Source organism: Pleurodeles waltl, chromosome 4_2 (assembly GCF_031143425.1).
Source record: "Pleurodeles waltl isolate 20211129_DDA chromosome 4_2, aPleWal1.hap1.20221129, whole genome shotgun sequence".
Classification (NCBI taxonomy): domain Eukaryota; kingdom Metazoa; phylum Chordata; class Amphibia; order Caudata; family Salamandridae; genus Pleurodeles; species Pleurodeles waltl.
The window spans coordinates 170,784,540-170,807,300 of record NC_090443.1 but is presented as its reverse complement, the minus strand read 5'-3'; positions in this window follow the sequence as shown (position 1 = coordinate 170,807,300).

Below are 22,761 nucleotides of genomic sequence, written 5' to 3'. Positions count from 1 at the left end.
GGTGTGTACCGCCAATGGTTTACCGCGGATGAATGACCGCCGCGTTGATTCGTGGGTCATGATACCATGGGCGTATTCCTGTTGGTGTAACTGTGTGGGTTTTGCTATTGCCAGTTTATCACTGACCTTTGGTGTGGCGGACTTGTATGGTTGTCTGTATTGTGGTGGTATTCTTTGTGTGGGTCATAATACCCATGGCGGATTACCGCCGCGGTCACGGTATGTTGGCGGCCGTCGGCACGGCAGTAGGTGGCATTTACCGCCAGGGTTGTAATGAGGGCCTATGTTACTGATCTCGATTTCATTTGCTTTAGGTACCAACCGCTAATTTTGACAGAGCCATAGCTCGGTGTTTTTCCAGATTTATGTTGACTAAACTGTTTTGCATGAAGCCCAAAAATGCTATTCTAATCAGAAGGGTAGTTAGGAGACGGACAAAAGATGATTGCTAATAATTAACAACAGGTGATGTCATTTCTTTGCTGAATCTAAATGTATGCTATTTCCATTGTGCAGTTATTCTTGCTGTTCATTTGTACTGTAGCTCTAGAATGTCTTTAGAATGTGTAGTGATCCATGCATTGATTAAATTAAATTAAGATCCTTTAGAAGATTCGAACTGGTATTGTTTCTGTATGTTTATCATTTGATTTTGAGATTAAGTTATGTGATATTAGCATTGTTAATATAGGGAAATAACCATTCTAACTTTTACATAAAGGTGTGGTTATTCATTGCCAAAGGGATCATGGTGTGTGGAAATTACTGACTTACTATTGATTGATATTGTTATTGATTGGTATTGAAATTGAGTCTTATGGTGGGAATTAATCTAAGCGCAGTCAACAGGTCCATCGAACCTCTAACGTGTCCCCTTATTAATTAATGAAAAGAAACCAAATAAGGTCTGACGCGCTAACAGAGAGTGTAAGCATGTGTCTGAGCAAATGTAAAGGTTAATGGTGTGTGATGTCACTTCCACTCCCCCTGGCTTTTTAGCGAATTGACGTTCATGAGGGCGACGGGTCTCTGGGGCCATGGAGTTTGTTAAGCTGCCCGCTCCCTGCGCCATGCAGCCAAGTCAAGGGATTTGCACACTTTCCACACATGCCACACAGCAGAGGGCATGCCGGTATGTTTGCTCAATTGTTATAGACCAGAGGAAGACGAAGGTGAAAGAGCAGAGTCATATAACTATTTAAAATATGATTACTCACATATATATATATATATATATATATATATATATATATATATATATATATATATATATATATATATATATATATAAAGAAAAATCTTTTATTTGTCTTACTTTTTTGGAAGTGGAGCTATAGATAAAACCTGGGAGTTCAGTCAGTGTTTTTTAAATTGTGGAGCATACCAAAAACACAAAATCAACTCATCTGTTACACACAGCCTCAAAAATGGTGCACATTAAAACTAGGCTTGGGTGACATTTAAATTGCACTGACACAATTTGCGGATTATTGCCATACATGCCAACATTTTAGAAGAGGAAAGTGGAGGATTTAAAAAAAATAATCGAGATAATGGATTTCTCCCATTGATTTCCAATGAAGCAAAAACAATTTTAGGCAGCGACAGTCAAAATAATGCAATTTTTGGCTTAAACGTCAGGGGTCTACCCCACGAATCGGATCTTTTGGCATATACGTATTGCATTACACTTACATGAACCTATGTCATTATGTCATGTCACGTAATTACTATGGTTCATTGTGGAATTATAGCATGGTAGAGCAGGGACAAGGGCATCAACCATAACGTGAGTGGCTGCTGTTCATTGCACTTTCTTTTTTCCTACCACTATTTTTTTGTCTGAAAGGTGTCCTCATGTCAAATATTTGCTCAAGGATGCATTTTGCACTAAAATGTAGCACTAAAAGATGGATTTGCATTTTGCGTAATTACAAGTCATTTCGCATAATTATTGTATAACTGCATGAAAGCAAATTAAGTGGATTTTACATATCCCTATGTTCAATCTATTTGTTAACATGTGCTTTTACCAACACACCTCTTTACTTTGGCACTCACTTATTAAGACTCTCTTATATGGTATATAGAGCTCTCATGTTTTTAAGGTCCCTCCTTAAGTAGCTCATCCATTTCAGGTTTTAGCTTTGACTGCGACCTGCAGTCCTGATTTTGTAATTGGATAAAATGGCTTTCAAGTACCAGAATGCAAACCCAAAGCCAGGACTACATGGACTACTCATACACAGGCCTATGATACCCGAGAGGTGTATTTGTGAGCATTTTTAGAGTACAGCTGTTCACAAGTGACTTAGGGCCAGATGTAGCTAAGTTCCGATTTGCGACTTGCAAATTGTGAATCAGAATGTAAGATGGTGTCCCTGACACCATATGCGACTCGCAAGGGGGTCGCAAAGGCCCACCTCATGTATATTCATGAGGTGGGTCGCAATTTGAGACCCCCTTGAGACTTGCGGCACTCACAGGGATGGTGGCCTGCTGGAGACAGCAGACCACCATGTCTGTGACTGCTTTTAAAAAAAGCAGTTTTTTTTTGTAATTCAGCCCGTTTTCCTTAAAGGAAAATGAGATGCATACAAAACTAAAAAAATAAAACTTTTCGTTTCATTTTTTCAGAGCAGGCAGTGGTCCATAGGAGCACTGCCTGCTCTGGGAAAATGTTTTTAATGCCTTTCCCTTCCCTTTTGCGAATGGGTTAGCACCCATTTGAAATGGGTGCTAACTGCGATTGTTTTGCGACCACGTTCGCGGTCACAAAACAATATAACATCGCGCTGTGACTCGCAATTAGGAAGGGGACACCCCTTCCTAATTGCGACTCGCAATCCCGTTTTGCGATTCAGTAACCAGGTTACTGAATCGCAAAACAGGGTTTGGCGATCGCAATGTGCTTTTAGCACGTCGCAAACAGCAAAATTCGCTGTTTGCGACATGCAAAAAGTTTAGTACATCTGGCCATAGGTCTTACCAAATTGTGCAAAACATACATACATACTCGTTTGCTCTCAGACACTTTCAATTACTTTCTCCATACAGTTTTCCCCATCTCACTTACCTACTCACCAACCTTTTTTTCTGTGACTGAAACATTTAAAAAAAAAAAAAAAAAAGTAAATGGGTTGACTTCACAGTTTTAAATGGGTGCCATTTTAGTTGGAGATAGTATGTACTTATGTAAACTATTTATTTAAATATAGTTATATTCTTATATACAAACGGTGTTTAGTACTTTCGAATTTCACATTGTAGCAAAGGTGCGTTGTAAAGACTAGTGTGGTTTGTGACAGTGAAATTCACTTAAATTACAATGGGGGTCATTCTGACCCCGGCCGGCGGCGGTAGCCGCCGGCCTGGCTGGGACTGCCAGAAGACCGTACCGCGGTCAAAAGACCGCGGCGGTCATTCTGGGTTTCCCACTGGGCTGGCGGGCGACCGCCAAAAGGCCGCCCGCCAGCCCAGTGGGAAACACCCTTCCACGATGAAGCCGGCTCCGAATGGAGCCGGCGGAGCGGAAGGTGTGCGACGGGTGCAGTAGCACCCGTCGCGAATTTCAGTGTCTGCTGAGCAGGCACTGAAATTCAAAGTAGGGCCCTCTTATGGGGGCCCCTGCAGTGCCCATGCCATTGGCATGGGCACTGCAGGGGCCCCCAGGGGCCCCTCGACACCCCTCACCACCATCCTGTTCCTGGCGGTCGAAACCGCCAGGAACAGGATGGCGGTGAGGGGGTCGGAATCCCCATGGCGGCGCAGCAAGCTGCGCCGCCATTGAGGATTCCCATGGGCAGCGGAAAGTCGGCGGTACACCGCTGACTTTCCGTTTCTGGCCACGGCTGTACCGCCGCGGTCAGAATGCCCAAAGGAGCACCGCCAGCCTGTTGGCGGTGCTCCCGCGGACCCCGGCCCTGGCGGTTTTTACCGCCAGGGTCGGAATGACCCCCAATGTGTTCTAAAGTCTTCTGAAATAAAACATAGATTGTAAAATCATTTGACTGTCTGTATATCTGATACCGTGCCTTTTATTTTGGTTCTGGCCTCGCCCTTATCTAAGTGTACATGCACATTCAATGACAAGCACTGGACCAGTCCTGGATCAGTCTTGTCCCTTAGCATCCCGCATGTGCCCTTAAATTGTCATTGCACTACAGTTGGTTTAAAACATAGATTGGTGGTGGCAGCCAGGGCAGGACACCGGCATTTCAATGGTGGGCTGGAGCCCTTGAAGGCTGGTCTTTCAAGACCAGGGCTGCCCCTGATGCCTCTGTCACATTTCTCAGCTCTCTGAGTTTAAATGCAGCAGGGGTAGGGAGGCCTAAAAAGTAAAAGGGGGAGAGAAAGCAATCAGAGAGGACAGACATCGCCAATGGATGGAAAATGAGATTGCGCACGAGGAGACAAAGGGAGCAGGCTGGTTTGAGCATTTTGCTACGGCTGCTTTTGGTTCCCCAGTCCGGCCCTGGTTACAGCACACACTGAATAAAGGAATCAATAGTGTGACTATACTGTTTTATCTAGGTCACTCAGGCTGTGGGCATTGACCTACAAGTATAACTCTCAACTTCGGATGACAGTGCTACGGTCTGAGCCAGTGCATCTGAGTGCATGATTAGTGTGTTTGTGTGTTTTGCGGAAGCATGGTGTATGAAAGAGGCAGAATATGGAGGCTGATGTGATCCATTTTGGATATCTCTGGCCTACAACAAGATGGAGGTGGAGGACTGTACACCCAGTCAATTAAGTGTATTGCTTTGCGTTGCTGCAGCTGGAGGTAAGAGTTTCAAACACTGAAGATGTGAGAGTAGAGCCATTGCTGCTTTGGATACTTCATGAGGCTGTTTGGTTAGCAAGAAGTTTAGGATTGGTCTCCATGAGAACTGCATTTTCACAGGTGGTAAGGGTGAGGAGCTGGCATTTGTTAATCATTTTTCTAGGTCAGCCCTGCCCGTTTGTCTTTCCCTGAATATCTTTCAGTTGGGTTGAAGACAGACGGATGCACAGCTGCACTGACCTCATGGTCAGCGTCTGCTGCACTTCCCAGCTTCTCTGGCTGCTGCCTCTGCCTTTGCTGGGGTGAACTGAGAGTTTCCTGACTCTCAGTTCGAGGCCTTCCTCCACCCGCAGGCTCATCCTTGCGTCTCATCCCTGTTGGTCTAGTGGCCATCACAAGTAAGTATTTCCTTTTCTTTCTCTCTGTCACTCTTTCACTCTCCTCACCTCCTGATCAGCGTCTGCTGCTCTCCCCAGCTCCTCTGGCTGCTGTTGTTGCCTCTGCCTTTGCTGGGACGAACTGAGAGTCTCCTGACTCTCAGTTTGAGACCCTCCTCGATCCGCAAGCTCGTCCTTGCACCTCATCCCTGGTGGTCACTCTTTCACTCTTGCATTTTCTGCCTTTTTCTTCTATCATCCCTCATTTTTATCTTTTTTTCCCTTTCTTCCCTCTTTCCTCTTCCCCCGCCCCTGCAAAGCACCTTTTCCGCTCCCCTGCCTCCCAACTGACTGCTCCCCCCACCCCCTCACCTTCTTAATGGCAGCCGCGTGCAGAGGGTGCTCCAAAGGCAAGCCCGTCTGCCCCCGTCCATGCCCAGCACCAGATGCGCTGCATCTCCGCTAAACCACGCCCTGAAATGCCTCCATTACGGCTCAGGCACCCTCCTCTGCCTCAAGACTGGATGTCTCAACAACTGCTGCACCATCTCCCCCAAGAACACCCATGGACCCTTCACCTGTAGGAACTGCAACTTTAGCACCAGCCTCAACAAACTGAAGGTACTCTCCGCACACAAAGATACCAACAACCTCCACAACCCCATCAACTGCCTGCTCCTGAACATCTGCTCCATCCACAAACATGCAAATGAACTCTAGGACCTGATCAACACCACCCGACCAGCCATCCCCTTCCTTACTGAGACCTGGACCAAAGCCACCTCGGGTCCAGACATCTCCATCGCCATTCCCGATGGTTACAGCATCCTAAGGCGGGACCAGCCCTCCCATCCGGGCAGAGGACTTGCCATCGTACACAAGTCCTCACTACGTGTCAAGACCATCCAGGAATCCAGGATAAACACTGTACCACCATGGAACACCTTTACTTCCTGGTCCACTCCAACCACAACTCCTCCATCTGTGACACCATGGTGTACAGGCCACCCTGCCCATCCAGCTTTCATAGACAACGTAATAGACATTGCTACCCCCCAGGCCCTGGCATCAATCGACGACCTCCTCCTCAGCGACCTGAACTTCCACCTCGAGGACTGCACCGACCCAAACACCAACGCTCTACTCGACAACCTCGCCACCCACGGCCTCAGACAGCTGGTCTCCACACCCACACACATCGCAGGACACACGCTGGACCACATCTTTACCGCAAGCGACCAGATCACCATTGAGACCATATCCACTCCAGACTGGACCGACCACGGCTGCATACACTTCACAATCACCGCACCCGCACCTCTAGGACCTTCCACAGGAACTGGAACAAGATCACCAACGAGCAGCTCACCTCATCGCTCGCCAAATCCCTCCCTCCCCCCTCTGACGACACCAACATAGCAGTGCACAATCTCAATGCATGGATCACTGAATGCGCTGACACTCTAGCCCCTCTCTGGCTGACACCGGCCAAACACGTACCTAAGAAAGCCAGCTGGTTCACCACCGAACTCCAAGGATTAAAGTGTACCCACAGACATTTAGATAAAAAAAAAAGAGGAACAGCCAATCAATCCAGCGAAGAAGTCACCTCATTCAGAGCGGCAACCGGCGCCCACTGATTAAAAATCAAGAACGCAAGGAAGGACACATTCGGGGAGCACATCAACTCCTCCACACACAACTGGAAGTAACTCTTCTCTGTCATCAATGAGTTCACAGATTCTCCCCTCTGAAGGCACCAGCATCCCCCATCACGGGACCTCTGCAACAAACTTGCCTCCTTTTTCCACTACAAGATCCAGGACATCTACAACAGCTTCCTCACAGAAAATCCTGGCACTGTAACCTGCGACTGACCCACCCCACCAGAACCCACCCAATCCATCCATGGCTGCTCCATGCTCACCACAGAGGAAACGGTCAACATCATGAACTGCACCCACTCCGGAGCCCCGTACCCACACCACATATACATCAGAGCCAGCGCATCCATCGCCCCCAAGCTTCATAGCACAATCAACTGCTCCATCAGCATGGTAACCTTCTCCGGAGGACTGGAAACACCCCAAAATACGCCCTCTCCTGAAGAAACCTTTGGCAGACCCATCAGAACTACAGAATTCCTGGCCCATCTCTCTGTTACCCTACCCCGCCAAAGTACTCGAGAAAGCAATCAACACACAACTACGGAATTTCATCGAGACCAACAACTCCCTGGACAGCTCCGAGTCCGGCTTCCGCAGCAATCACAGCACTGAGACAGCACTCCTGGCAGCCACCAACGACATCCGATACTCCTAGACTGCGGCCACACCACAGCACTCACACTCCTTCACCTCTCAGCAGCTTTTGACACGGTCTCCCACAGCACTCTGCGCACCAGACTCCATGGCATAGGAATCTGTGGAAGAGTCCTGGAATGAATCCACTCCTTCCTTTACGGGAGAACGAAGAGGGTCAGACTCCCGCCCTACACTTCCAGACCAACAGGAGTCAAGTGCGGAGTCTCCCAATGATCTGCACTGAGTCCCACACAGTTCAATGTATACATGGCCCCTCTTGCTGCCATCGTCAAAAGCCACGGTATGAACATCGTGTCATATGCCGATGACACACCACTTATTATTTCCCTCACCGAAAAGGAGCTTTCACTCAGGAATGGAAGCCATCGCCACCTGGATGAGAGAAAGCTGCCTCAAGCTCAACTCCAACAAGACGGAGCTCATCATCTTGGGAAACGCCACCTTAGCTTGGGATGACTCCTGGTGGCCCACATCCCTCACCACCACCCCCTGCACCGGCCAAGCACACCTGCAACTGAGGAATCATCCTCTACTCCTCCCTATCCATGACCAGACGGTTAAACTCTGTTGCCTTCTCCTGCTGGCACACACTCTGCAAACTTTGGAAGATCTTCAGATGGATCCCAGCAGACTGTTGCAGGGCAGTCACCCACGCCTTAGTCACGAGAATGCTTGACTACGGCAATGCCCTCTATGCCTGCACCTCAACTAGGAACATCAAAAACCTTTAACTCATCCAGAACGCCTCCGCCAGACTCATGCTGGACCTCCCTTGCCGAGAACACATCTCCCAACACCTGAGGACCCTTCACTGGCTACCGGTCGAAAAGCAATTCGCCTTCAAGCTTCCCACCCACACGTACAGGGCCATACACAACGCAGAACCAGCCTACCTGAACCACCACACCCCCACCGATCCCTCCGCTCCACCGAGATGGCCCTGGCCATCGTCCTTCGCATCCGCAAAACCACCGCCAGAGGACAATCTTTCACCTAGACTGCAGCAAAGAGCTGGAACAACCTCCACCTGCACCTCAGACAAAGCACGTCGCTCACCATCCTCAGGAAGAACCTCAAGACGTGGCTCTTTGGATGGGGCCCCTTCTCTCCCCCCCAGCGCCTTGAGACCCTCAGGGGTGAGTAGCCATGCTTTACATATATTGATTGATTGATTGATGCAGAAACATCAAATATCCTTGTGCCTCTGATTTGGATTCTCCAAAAAGGAGGCACCCCTGGGCTACATGCTGTGTGAAAACTTGCGCTATAAAAAGGCTGCATCACAAGAACCGCCTTGGAAGCATGCTTGAAAGAAGAACTACCCCAAAACAGTTTTGCAGTTTCAGGCACTGGATCCATGTGTCCTATCAGGAAGTTGTGTGTAAATGTGAAAGCTAAACCTCCCCACTTTGTTACTGTTTTAAGTTCCCTATAAGCAAGGAAAGAAGTGTTGTGCAGAGTACTCTGAGGATTGCTCGGCTACCAGGGCCTGTGTCTGATAACAAATCTCCCAGAGGTGAGGGGATATCACCTGAACTCTGTATTTCCTGTTGGAGGAGCTGGTTGCCTACTCTGAACTGTCAAGAACCCTGTTGACTAAGAGAGGAAAAGAGCCTACTGTGCCCCGATGAAAGAGAGATTTCCAGGAAAGAGCGAGGTCCAGAATGTTCACAGTGGTAGTGGTGCACCCAGGAAGAAGCTAACTACTTTAGGGTTCCTGAAGGGCCCTGGTACCTGATAGTGTTCCAGTCTCATTCTCATTCCTACAGTAACCGCAAATCTGCAATCCCATCATTGTCAAAAGCCAAGTTGGGCTGTAACTTAATGATGAAAGATGCCCAAGTGGGGCTGCAGAAGCTGAATTCCTGAGAGAGGCCTCTACTTGCTGAATTATGGAATGTCCAATCAGGGCTGCATTTGCAGAACAGTTGATTCAGACATGGGTTACAATTGCAGAGGACTCTCCTTGCACTGCACCTACCAATGGTCTGGTCAGGACTGCAGCACGTTAGGACTACCGAACTATTGACTGCACCTGTTGCAGATGGGACAGTGACTATCTAACCTGCTGTGGCTGGGCTCTCAACCAACGTTCCGGCATCTGGTTCAGCAACTGTGAGAAAATGACTGTATGGATGCATTGCTGAACACGGCCTGTGACTGGACCGATTAACTGAAACAGAGACATGATAAATGCTGCAGCTTTCCAAAAAGCATGCAGGAGAACCCCTCTGAGTGCAAGGCGGCACCCAAGAGGGCTAGTGAGGCTCCTCTAGCTGTGAAGGAGGAAGACAGACCTGTGCATCTTGTGAACTGTGGGTGATTAAGACTACACCTGAGAAAAATTCATAATACTCTTGATTGCCGTCAGCACACAGTAAATGGGAGCTAATCCCCAGAGACACTAATTAAGCATATTATGTATTTTTGTAGAGTTACTACAGCATGAACCTTGCCAAAAAGCAGGTACATGGTCAAAGACAAGCATTAAGCATATGTATGTATTTTTGTGGTGTTACTATAGCATGAACCTTGCCAAAAGGCAGGTACATGGTCAAAGACAAGCAAAATGTCAACCAGAGATGGGGAAGTAGCTTGTTTGTGATCGACCAGAGATAGGACAGTAGCTGTTTTGTGATCAAGGCATTGTTATTTAATATTCTTTAAAGAGGTGCCTCATCAACTGTTTCCTAAAGTGGCGCAGCCTTAATGGATATGGGAATGTTGCTCCAGATTCCTGCCTAGTTTTTTTTCTTCTTTTTTTACACTTCTCAGTCTGAAGTCTGATGGTTGCCTGGCTGCAAGTGTGCTGAAAACCACCAAGTCAGGAGACCAAAGGAGCTCAGAACTGGTAGGGGTCAGTAGGCATACAGGGTCTGGTGTGCAGCGCCGAGATAGCCATTGCAGCATGTGGTTGGTGTTGGTTCATATGACCCTACTCACAGTCGTGGCTTGCCTCAACTCCTTTCCTTCTTCCAAACATTGTCTAACGCCCCATAAAATGTCCACAGCACCAGTTCTCAAGTATGGGATGGATTAATGTAGATTGCAGGGCAGGAAGACATGTGCATCCAGTCACTTCTGTGCAATTGCGGCACATGTGCATCATGGACTGACAAGAGGAGGAGCAACAGTAAACATGCAGGTGGCAACACATTCTGTCTGTATATTTTCCATGGATATTTTGCATAGCAGGGCCAATGAAAGTTATTAACGTAGTAGTCTAGAAGTGGTTGGGGCACACTAATGAAATCTTTCATTTCCCGACAACTGTAGCACAACAATACAAATATATTCTGCGATATTGTTCCTTTACTATTTCATACAGTGCTATCAGGTTAAACATCCTTTTGGACAAAGCGAGTATTTATAGCCCGACTAGCATCCTCTATCACAACTGCTTACTTTTTTTGTATTGTTTGTCCTTTTGCACATATTGTAAATTGGAGACTGGTGGACTAAGAGCAAGGAAAGCTACCTCTACATTCATTCTTGGGCAGAAATTCAAATATTACCGATACCACTGTCAAGCCTCTGTATAGCTCAGGCTACGGGTCTAACTGGTAGGGAAAAGACCTGGTGGAACTAGGGTGGACGTTGAGCTTGCAATGGGATATAGAGTTGTCCACGTGAAGAGCATGTACAGCGACCGTTGCAAACCGTGTTGTGTTTACTATATAATTGCATTCAGAAACTGCAGTGGGCTGAAGGTACCTGATTTACTGCACATGAACCGTCTCTTTCCTGTGCTTTTATTTTAAGTCATGTTGGAAGAACTCTTCTTCCTCGATATGCAGCAACTGTCTTAAGAGTTTCTGTAGCGCTGAATCATAATGTATGAAGTGCAAAATTATAAAAGTCATTCAATTATGTGTGCAGGCCTAATGTTTTCAACGCCCCGAAGTAAATGAATCGTTTGTAAATGAACGTTTTTTGGGGGGCCGGACGTGGAGGGATGTGGCTGGAAGCAAAATAAACGCCCATCAGTATTTAAATATTTTATGGGGCAGCAAGATGAGTTGTCCGGCAAGAAGGATTTTTTTTAAATTAATCTATGCACGCGAGCGAGTCTGTGAAGATTCCAAATATCTGGTGTTCTGTGAGAACACGGAGTGAAAAAAAGTGGTCGATTTTCTGCAGGGGGTCATCTGGACGTGACCGCTGAGTCGGCTAATGATAACCTGGGCATTACTGCATTTAATAGTTATTGTCTGAGACGTGCAAGCTAGAAGGAAGCTTCTTCCCACAGGACAGGGCCCCGGGGCAGCTGTCAGGGTGCAGATGGGATTTCGCCCCCCTTCTTCCTGCTCTTATTTTAATGACTTTGTAGTTTTCAGTGATAATGCTTTAATTGGAGCACTGAGCATTGCCTGTCCCGAAGGGGTGAACAGGTATGCGAGAGTTACGTCCGGGATTCCCCCTCGCTTCCTGGAAGCCACTGACTGCAGAACCTGCAGTACAAATGTTAGCATGATGTACTCCAATTTGGGAAATGAATAAATCCGTGCATGAGCCCAAAGCTTTTTTGCAGTAGCTCAGTGCCAGTGCTTCTGTATGGTGGGGTTGCTGAAAGCCAAGGCTACTTAGTTTTGATTACAATTCACGCCAGGCTTCCATTTCCCTTCACCGATTCTTGCCCCATCGCACTCTTTATATATCTCAAGTCTGCTTGCTTACTTTGTCATTCTTTTTCCAGCTCTTTTCCTTCTGTCATGCTTTTCTTTCTTGGTCTCTGTGTTGCTCAAAGTCTGTGGATTAAAAATAAGTGTTCAACAAAATGTGGACTGGTGCTCCACCCAACAACATCTGCCACCATAAATCCGGCAATGGTCCCACTTACGTTATAGCACCCTTTCCTGCTTCACTCCTGCTGTTCTTCTTCTGCCATGCACAGTTTTTCTCTCTCATCCAAAAGTAGTACACCGTTACCAGTCTCACTCACGTTCATTCACCCTAAACAAGCATTGGAAAAGTTAATAGGTCTCACCTACATGAGAGCTATTGGCTTGGCCATTGTCTTTTAGTCTTGTTGTACAGCAGCACTGGCATGGCGTAGAGGAGAATGGAGTGGTGTAGAGTAGTGCAGTTGTGGGTGTCAGTGGCTAAAGTATCAATAGAGATGGCAGATAGGGTAAAAGCAACATAAATAAGCCACATGCCTGAGTTAAAAGTAGGAAAGAACATTGCACAGCCTGGAAAAATGCTAAAACACATTAAATTGAAAAATAATGTGCTGGAAATAGACTAGGAAGAACTCATGTACTTGGTCCATGTTCCAAGGAGGAAGGAGCTAATTCAACAAAGGAAGGAACAGGAGCTAAGCAATCGAAAAATTGCAAATGAATGACAACAAAAACAACTAATGATAAGCTTTGGAAAGGCTGTATCACAATGAATTGTAAACAGTATGCCTCACAGCATAATGCATGCGCTCTGTAAGCAAGACCTAGAAAGCAGACAGTCCTTCCCCATACCAAGACTAGACAAAGCTCATTCAAGACCTGAAACTGTGACAAAGGGGCAAAGCAGGAACGTGCAAGAGAGAGAAAGGAGCACATAGTGTGCCTGGTAGTGGATTAAAAAGGTATGAGGTGGATTCAAGAGTACTCATTGGGCACACCAAATTTAGTAGCACCAGCTATGGGCATTCATTCTATTACAAACAAAGCACTGCCTAACATCCAGATATGTTTAGCGTATGTAATGGACAAAATGGGGTAGAATCTCAAACATGGGCCACAACACTTGGCATGTCGACGTTTTGCCTTTCTCTGAAATTTAAAAAGCTTTCCTCAAGACAAATTGTTTCTTCCTAAATTCATCTGTGCACCAGTATATGTCAGAATAAAAGCCTTTGTCTACCATTCTTAAAAAAATAAGTTCTTCACCACCTGTCAAACTGTGTCATATGTCTTAGTTCGAAGAAGCTGCAAAACTTGGTTTACACGATTGTGAGCAGCTTCTGTTGAGCAGAGCCTGCCCTGTAAAATCAATACTTAATGTTTCAAAACTTTTACCACAGTATTGACGTGTGACATGGTGCTTATCGTTTTCTCTGCTTTCAGGGCATCCTCACCCATGCTCTTGTCAATGAAAGCAGGTCGAAGTTATTTTTCCCTTCTTTGGCCATCTTCAAGCCTGAAGGGCATTGGGAAATGATTCCTTTCTCTACTCTTGCGACCAAGACTCAAATAAGCCATCATCAGGTAAGACCATCAATTGCCACAAGACTTCAGTGTTCCAGTCATCATGTACTTCCTTACTGACATGAAATCACTTTGCAGCGTTACCTCTTTGTTGAATGATATCTCCTCCTACTTGTGTCTCCATCTACCTATTGTTCACACATTGAACGTAACTTATACTAATTGATGACCTGTACAAAGCCCTCGCAGAGCGCATTCAATAATCTTAGCATGGATTTTTTATTTAGTTTTCTAGACTGGAATAAAGCTCTTACATAACCGTTGAGCCATGGACATCAGTTGCATTTTAACACAAAAGCAGAAAGACCCCTGTTTATGCAGTTTGGGTAAAGAGCTCATAAGGCTCTTTTCATAATTTCAGAGTTTTCTTTGCTCACGTTCAAATTGACACCTTTGCACATATCACTTACTGCATGTCAAATTATTACATTCATTTTTTCACAGTTTTAAATTGTGCAAACTATACTTTTATGTGTGAATTATTGTGGATTACGTTTCCTTAAGCTCAAGCAGTACTTTGTGATCAAAATAAAAGGTGTCACTGTACAAAAGCCATAAAAGAAATAGTGCATAGACTTTAGAAACCGTTTCATTTGTTCTGTAGGACCGTTTTCAGGAGTCCTAGAGCAGAAGTGAGTAACTGGGCTCAGAATATAACAATCGGAGCCTTTGCAACCTGAGAATCATCTTACTATTGGGACAAAACCTATACACTAAGGGCCAGATTTACAAGCCCCTAACACCACCGGAGCATCACTTTTTACGATGCGCCGATGGCGCTAACCACTTCCCCATATTTGCAAGGAGGTGTATTGCCACTTTTTGTGGCTTTACGCCTCCTTGTAAATATGGGTCCCTTAGACACAGTTTACACTGCGAAAATCACAGCTTTTGACACTGCCCCAGATTTACAAGAATTCGTTAATCTGAGGCAGTGCCAAAATCTAACGCCATCCCAGCGGTGGCGTTAGCATCGCGCAACGAGGAGGAATACTTTTATTCCTCCTAGTTTTTAGCTTTTTCTATGTGTGCTGCAGCACACATATAAGAACCAAAATACTATGGATGACTGTTTATGTGTAGGAAGGTACACCATCCTCCACATACACAATCACACCCCTCAATGCAGACACCCTTGCACTATGGTATAAGGATGCCTGCATTATCAGAGACTGCTTAATTTAGCACAGGGGTACACTGTATTCCTGCAAATGCAGCGCATCCCTGCATTTAAAAACTTGTGCAGTGGTTGGAAATCTCTTAGTGAAGTTTTAATGGGTGCTATGTCTTTTGTAGAACACACCACAAGATGAATGTGCAATTTTTATGAATGCCCCCCTGTTATAAGTGGTATGTTTCTAAGCACTTCCCAACTGCACAAGGGTATTAAGCCCTCACCACACATTTTAGTGCATGTTTTACCTTTGGTGTGTACGTTCCCCCCTCAGTTCTTCCTTTTTCTGGTAGCGTTTCCCTTATACCAGGATACCTCTTGCACCCTTCCTCAGCTGTCAGTCTTCTCTTTCCTTCAAGGCAGGCTCAAAGTGACTTTTTTCTTAAAAGATTGCAGACATTGTTCTAGTTACCTGGTCCTGGGCACTTGGAAAGAGGAATTGGCAGATGATGACCTCAGCTCTGGCATGCAGTCAAGATTCTTGGTTGCTACTGTTCTAGAACCCTCGATTCCAGTAGAGAAACCTAGGCACCTCTACTGACAGTTTCCACTTCACACTTATACTAGGTTTACAGATTGAGAATGTACATTCCACAGGTCGAGCTCTGGGATCACGTTCAGACTTTTCCTGCTTTTTACACATTCCTCTGAGATTGATGCAACCAGAGTCTTTTTCTCACAGTGTCAGTAGAAAGATGTGTGGAGTGAGAGTCTTCTGTCAGTGGAAACCCATAACAAAGGCACAACATTTGATTCACTTAATGTGTTGCGAGGAATGGTTATAAAGAACAATGGGGCAGGGATTTTCAGGAGAATTTCCTACACTAAAATGGACCCTGTGTCTCCTATTCTCGACTTCCTGGAGCCTTATGCACTAATAATGGCCTCGTGAACACGGGGAGAAGACCTGCAATTGACATTGCTGTTTTGGGTTCTCCTCAACTTCTCTTTTTATGTAAAACTCTGGGTCAGGAAATGAAAATGCAAAATTTCATAGACACTGTTGCTGCAGTATGCTCCATATGTTCTAGACCTCGTATGTCAGAGGATGTCCTAAGTTCACATGCAAGATATTGATCCATCTCGACATCCTTCCGTTTAATAAGGGTGCAGTCTAATTTCTCTTTGAGAAAAGTATACTGTAATGCTTTTGGTCTTTGGTTAGGGATAGTGGATCCTCATAATGTTTGTATAGGTCAATGGAGGGGAAGTGTTGGCTGGATGTCACACCTTGCTCAGGTTAATCTTTTCTTACTTATTTATGGTTTAATCCAAATGTTCATGACATCTCCCTTTTTGTTTGAAATCTCTACATTTTGACTGTTTCAATGTTTCCTGTTAAGAGGCCTTCAAAAGGACTGAGAAGACTTTACAGCATTATGTTTGCACTGCCTGCAAAAGACAGTCCTATGTTACCAGGAGATAAAGGGTAAGAAGAAATAGGAGTCAAGATGATCAGGTGCTACAAGCATGTTGCTGAGGAGCTTACAGCTAAATTGATCCATCATCGGAATTTGAGTTCAAGGACGTCAAAAAACTAAATCTCACTAATGAGGTTTTAATTGGATTACTCTTAAGGATCGACAAATGCTATAATATTCTTGCTTGATGGAATCTTAAATACATTTCCCTGTAGGTTATTTCACCTAAATTACATTAGGATGTTTCTAATCAGGACAGATGGTGGTCCTTCACTGTTTTGATTTCACGAGGTCTCCAAGGGACAGGTGTGGAAAGACCTTTTAGAGTAGCAAACCATGCAATTCATAAAATTATAGGATTTGCAAGTGCAAAACAGTTTTTCGTACTGCTCAAACACCCCTTTATGGATAATAAAATCCTTTCTGACTTGTTCAAGGGCTTTTGTCATTGTTCATGAATCACAAATAAGAAGAAGTATGACATGGGAGTCTCCATCCTATTTCTGATTTGGAATGCAATGCATCAATAGTTTGTGACTGCAATTGGAGTCACAAACCATTGATGAGTTATTGATCCCTGAGCTAGTGTGGTAAATTGAATTTCAAAATGTAAGGTGTGTCCTTGACGCAAGTTTCAGTTTGCTCCCCATGACGTTTTTGGGAACTTGAAATATTGTTTTTTAAAAGCAGCACCTGAACCTCTAATGGACAGCAGCTATTTAAAAAAATAACTTTCTTTTTTGGAAAGCAAATGGAGGAGTGAAGTTCTACTGTGTCTTGTCGACCTCATGCCTGCATTAGCGGCCAATCCAAGAAGGTCACAAATTACAACATTCCCATGTTTCAGTCCAACTCTTCCCCTTTCCAATTTGAGGGTTAACTGGTGCAAGTATGTAGAGGTGGGTACTTGTGTGCTTTTTAATATGTGAGTATAGGCTTAGCCATGTGCACATTTCTAAACCAGGAACTGAATAAGTACACTGTGATGTCAAACAGCAGAATCCCTTATTCCCTGATACTACAGTGTTTGGTTTAGGCCCTAAGCTACACCAGTAACAAACCCACAAAACAACTAATTTTTCTGCCAACTTTTGAGTGAAATGAGAGAGCATTGAGGACCAAGAACCTGGCTGAGTATCTAGGCCCATATTTATACTTTTTGACGCTAAACTGCGCTAACGCAGTTTAGCGTCAAAAAATTTTGCGCCGTCTAACGCCATTCTGAAGCGCCATGCGGGCGCCGTATTTATGGAATGGCGTTAGCCGGCGCAAGCAGACCGGCGCTGCCTGGTTTGCGTGGAAAAAAACCACGTACACCAGACAGCGCCGGCGTAGGGGGAAAATGGCGTATGGGCGTCTTAAAATGGGGCAAGTCAGGTTACGTCGAAAAAATCGTCGTAACCCGACTTGCGCCATTTTATTTCGACGCCCATCCCCCATCAACATGACTCCTATCATTGTAAAGATAGGAGTCATGCCCCCTTGCCCAATGGCCATGCCCAGGGGACTTATGTCCCCTGGGCATGGTCATTGGGCATAGTGGCATGTAGGGGGGCACAAATCAGGCCCCCCTATGCCACCCAAAAAAAATTGAAAAATAACAAAAATTATACTTACCTGAACTTACCTGTACTTCACTGGGATGGGTCCCTCCATCCTTGGGTGTCCTCCTGGGGTGGGCAGGGGTGGCAGGGGGGGTCACTGGGGGCAGGGGAGGGCACTGTGGGCTCATTTTGAGCCCACTTGTCCCTTAACGCCATCCCTGACCCAGGCGTTAAAAAGCGGCGCAAATGCGCCGTTTTTGGCCACGCCCACTCCCGGGCGTCATTTTTGCCCGGGAGTATAAATACCACGTAAAGGCCTGGGAGTCATTTTTTAAGACGGGAACGCCTCCCTTGCATCTCATTAACGCAAGGAAGGGGTTCACGCTAAAAAATGACGCACACTCCGGGCACTTTGGCGCCCGAAGCGTCTAACGCCATAGTATAAATATGGCGTTAGTTGGCGTTGGTTTTGCGTCTAATTTGCGTCGAAAAAAACGACGCAAATTTGGCGCAACCAGAGTATAAATATGGCCCCTAGTTTGCAGGAAGAGGGATGTGAGGCTAACAAAAGCCAACCACACTTTTCTGTTGTAAACTGGCAGGGGTAGCTCACTTTTCTCAGAAGCAAGGATTGAACATATATTCCCAGAATAAGAAATGCATTTTAACATAAGAAGATGACAAATAGATATGGCAAGGTCTAAATATTCAAAGAAAAGAACATTTGAATAAAAATTAACTGCAACCCCCTCTCATGAGTAAAAAACAAAACAAATTGCGTTGAAGGTACAAGCATTCCGAGGTCTGTCATATATGTTTGTGTGCATTTGCAAATCCAAAATTCTTGTTAAAGTCCTAACACAGTCCTAAAACTGTGAAAGGGTAGAAGCGATGTTGTCTCTATTTTTTAAAAATCAGTGTGCACCAACTAATGGTCTATATATTCACTTGAACCAATGAGTTATGAGCCAAAGAACTGCAACCATTCATAATGCAAGTGTGATAGAGCGGGAGCCACCAAATGCTAAAATAATTGTTCTCGCATACATAATGGTTCCCTAAAGTGATTACGATTAGGAGTGCGAGGGTAGCGTGGGCGTGAGTCCTGCCTTGCAACCAACCTTCTTAACTAATCTCTATAAACAGAGCCTGACAGATCTATGGTTGATGTGCATGGCAGCTATATACTGTACGAGCAATGCTGGAATCCTGATATTTTTAACAAAGGTCATAGGTCATTGAGTTTCTTAGTAAACAAGCATTGGCAAAGTCAGTAGGTCTCGCCTGTCCTAACATTTCCTTGTGAAACCGAGTATAATATAAGGGTGTTGGTCAGGGGTGGCTCCCCCTTCAGCAGCAGCAAGTTGCAAACAAATGACTCCTATTTACACAGGTGCTCAGTAATAAGAATGCCACAGCAAATAAGTATGTTGTTTTCCACAGTGTCCATGCATCTAGTTTGAATATATTGTTCCATGTAATAATTTCTGAATTAGGAGACTAAACAGCACAGGTACATTAACTTCGATGACAGTTAATATTTAAAAAAAATCCTAATATCCCTGAGAGGGATATGAAATGGGGACACTTGTGGTGAGCTGCACTTTGCTGAGGAAAGCACTCAGAAGCTGTCCGTCAGAATGACAATGAATGGAGGATAGAAAGTGAAAACGAGGAGACTGGATTGCTTTGTCACCGAATATGAGACCCTTAAGCCGTCATTGGAACCAGTCGCACTGACTGAAAAGTACAGAAACCTTTTCCCCTCTTGCAGTGAGACACTGAAGTTAAGAGCGGATTTAAAAGATGGGTGGGTTTGCCTTTCTGAGCTGCAGTCCAAGATGTGAAAAGGCCGCTTTCCAAGGAAACCATACGTCATTTTGCTTAGTGCGTGACTCTGAAAAATGTGCATGAACTGAATAATTTATCAGTGACCCCTTGTTACTTCTGACACTAACAGCAATGATTCTTTTTTTGGTCGAGCACGCAAACACTCTGACGTGTTGTAATCTCTGTGGGCTTTTAACCACGCCCACCGCCCAACGCACGCCCATCACTATCACTCGTAAGTGGGCTTTTTATCTCTATCTTGGTCTTAGTCCAGAGCTAAAAACACACATTAACTGCAGGTCCACAATGAGTTAAAAAAAGGGCTAATAAAGCTGTCCATCAGTGCCACAAGGAATGGAGGAGGGAGAGTAAAAATGTAGAGACTGAGTTGATGTATCACCGAATACAGGTCATTGGCAGAAATCACAGTGCTTGAATGCAAGGGACCTCTTCCCCATGGCACTGAAGTTAAAAGTGGATTTAAGAGACAGATGCGTTTCCCTTTCAGATCTGCAGTCCAAGATGAGATAGTGTCAGTGTCCAATGAAACCATTACTGCATACCTCGTAGGAATGTGAAGAAGCAGAGCTCAATCGACACAGCAGCGGGGTTGCACTAATAAGAAGTAATGGATAGGGGAGGGGAGCCGGGGAATGGAATGGAGGGAAAAAAGTATTTTGAGACGACTGCGCCCAGCGGAAGGACACTTAAATGTATCAATCAGTTCTTGGTCCATGCTCTATCAAAGGAACAATAGTAAGCAACGAGCGGGCTCCAAGCTCCTATTAGAGTTTTTTGGTTCTTAAGAGTCAACAAATCGTCGCCTAGCAACAGCGCAAGCGCTGATTAAGGTGAGACCTAAAAACTACTAAGGGCCAGATGTAAGTAGCATAAAAATTGCAATTTCCGACTCGCAAAATGGAATCCAAGAAAAAAGTGCGACACCAATTTGCGACTCGCAATTGTGTCGCACCGCATTTTGCGAGTTCGCTTTTAGCGAGGTCGCATTTTGCGACCTAGCTTTTAGCGAGGAAATTCACTTCCTGGTTGTTGGTGATAACATCAGAACCAGGAAGTCATCAAATACACCTGGGAGGAGGGAGGACCACACCCTTTCCAAACTGCAGTGCAACACTTAGGAGAGAGGACCTGCTGGTACAATGGAGGAAACAGGCAGTGCTGGAAGAAGAAGAAAGCTGAAATTTTCAGACAAAGAACTGGAGGTGCTGACAGAGGAATGCTGCCTGCACCACAACAAACTGTTTGGGAAGGCAGCCCTGAGTGTCGCAGACACAGAAAAGAAGATGATTTGGCAGCAAATTCAGGAACGGATTAATTCCATAGGTGTGAGCCACCGCACCCTTGATGAAATCAAGAAAAGGTGGTATGACCTGTTCTCCAGGACAAAGGAGAGGGTAGCAGAGCGGCTGAGAGAGATGAGGGGCACCGGAGGAGGCCCATCCACTGTCCCACCACCAACAGCCATGGAAGCAATGGTCGAGCAGACCCTGAAGCCTGAGGCCGTAATCAGAATGGGAGAAGTGGACACTTCTGCGCCAGGGACATCCAAAAGTAAGTACCATGAGATAAGCACTCACACCCACAAATGCAGTATACACACTCTCCCAGTACACAGCAGCAGGCACCATCAGACTAGCTCCATTCCAGTCTAGCAACCTCTAGAATAGTGCATTATGGGAAATGTAGTACAGTAGTCAGCATATATGCAAATGTTTATTATGAGGCATAAAACAGATGTGAGAGACTGACAGTGTATCCCCTATGTCCCACAGGTCTCCCACAAGACACCCCCAGCAGCGACAACAGGCAGGGAGGAGAGCATGGGCCAGAGACAGTGCAGGAGGCTGCTGCAGAAATTCCTGGGCCCAGCAGGACACCACCAGAGTCCTATAAGGAACAAGAATAGGAAATGGGGGCAGCTGATACGACCCCTGGCCCCAACCCCACAGCAAGGCGTTCTGAGCCAGCAGCAGGACAAAGGCGCAGACGCTGACGCAGAGTTCTGGCGGTGCCCCAGGAGGAGATGAGGGATGCCTCCATTCCTGCAAAGCCTGCTTCCCCTATCAGTGGTCAGCCCCTGCAAAACAGACAATTGAGGTCAATCTCAATAACATTAAACAGGATGCAGAGCAGCATGACCACTGGGCTGGCTGAAGTGAACACGCAGTTCACTAGAATGAATGAACATATGGGGGATCTCACCCAGGCCATCCGCCAACTTGTGACGGAACTGGTGGCAGACAGACAGTATGCAAGGAGAAGGGAGTGCCACACAGTGGCACGATTCGACCGCATGGCTGCTTCAATTGGGCGTCTTGCAACAAACACAACTGGCCTGTCTAGACGGACAGTGAGCTTACAGGTTGAACATGGCCACTTTGTGGGCGATGTGGCACGTGGACTTGGCCGCATCAGCCACGCAGTGGACTTGATGGAAGCTAGGCAGGTAGCAAGGGGCAAAGGTGAGACCCCTCAGGACAGTAAGGAGGGGTCCACAATAAGTAGTGTGTCTGCCAGTGAGTCCTGTGTGCTAAGGAGTGCAAGTGCACGGAAGGGGTCAGGTGACCCACCTGGGATGGGCCATGCTGGGCGCACAAGGAGGAGGGTGTGAGCCACCAGACAGCATTAATCATTAGGCACATGATGTTAATGTGTCCTCATAACATTAGGACAAGTACAGACTTTAACGGACAGCACTTTTCTATCACCATATAGTTTACAAATAAAAAGGTTTTGATTGTTCCACTACACAACTGGGCTCTGTGTGTGTTAGAAATTGGGTTTTTGGTTGGCAGTCAGGTTACCCTCTGTCCAAGCAAGAACCCTCACTCTAGTCAGGGTAAATCGCACACAATCCAAATTATCCTGTGCCCATCCTCTGGTAGCTTGGCACGAGCGGGCAGGCTTAACTTAGAAGGCAATGTGTAAAGCATTTGTGCAATAAATCATACAATAATATAATATAGCACCACAAAAATACACCACACAGTGTTTAGAAAAATATGTAATATTTATCTGGGTATTTGCAGGTCAAAACGATCAAAGATGCAATATGAATTTGTAAAGATATCACTAAAA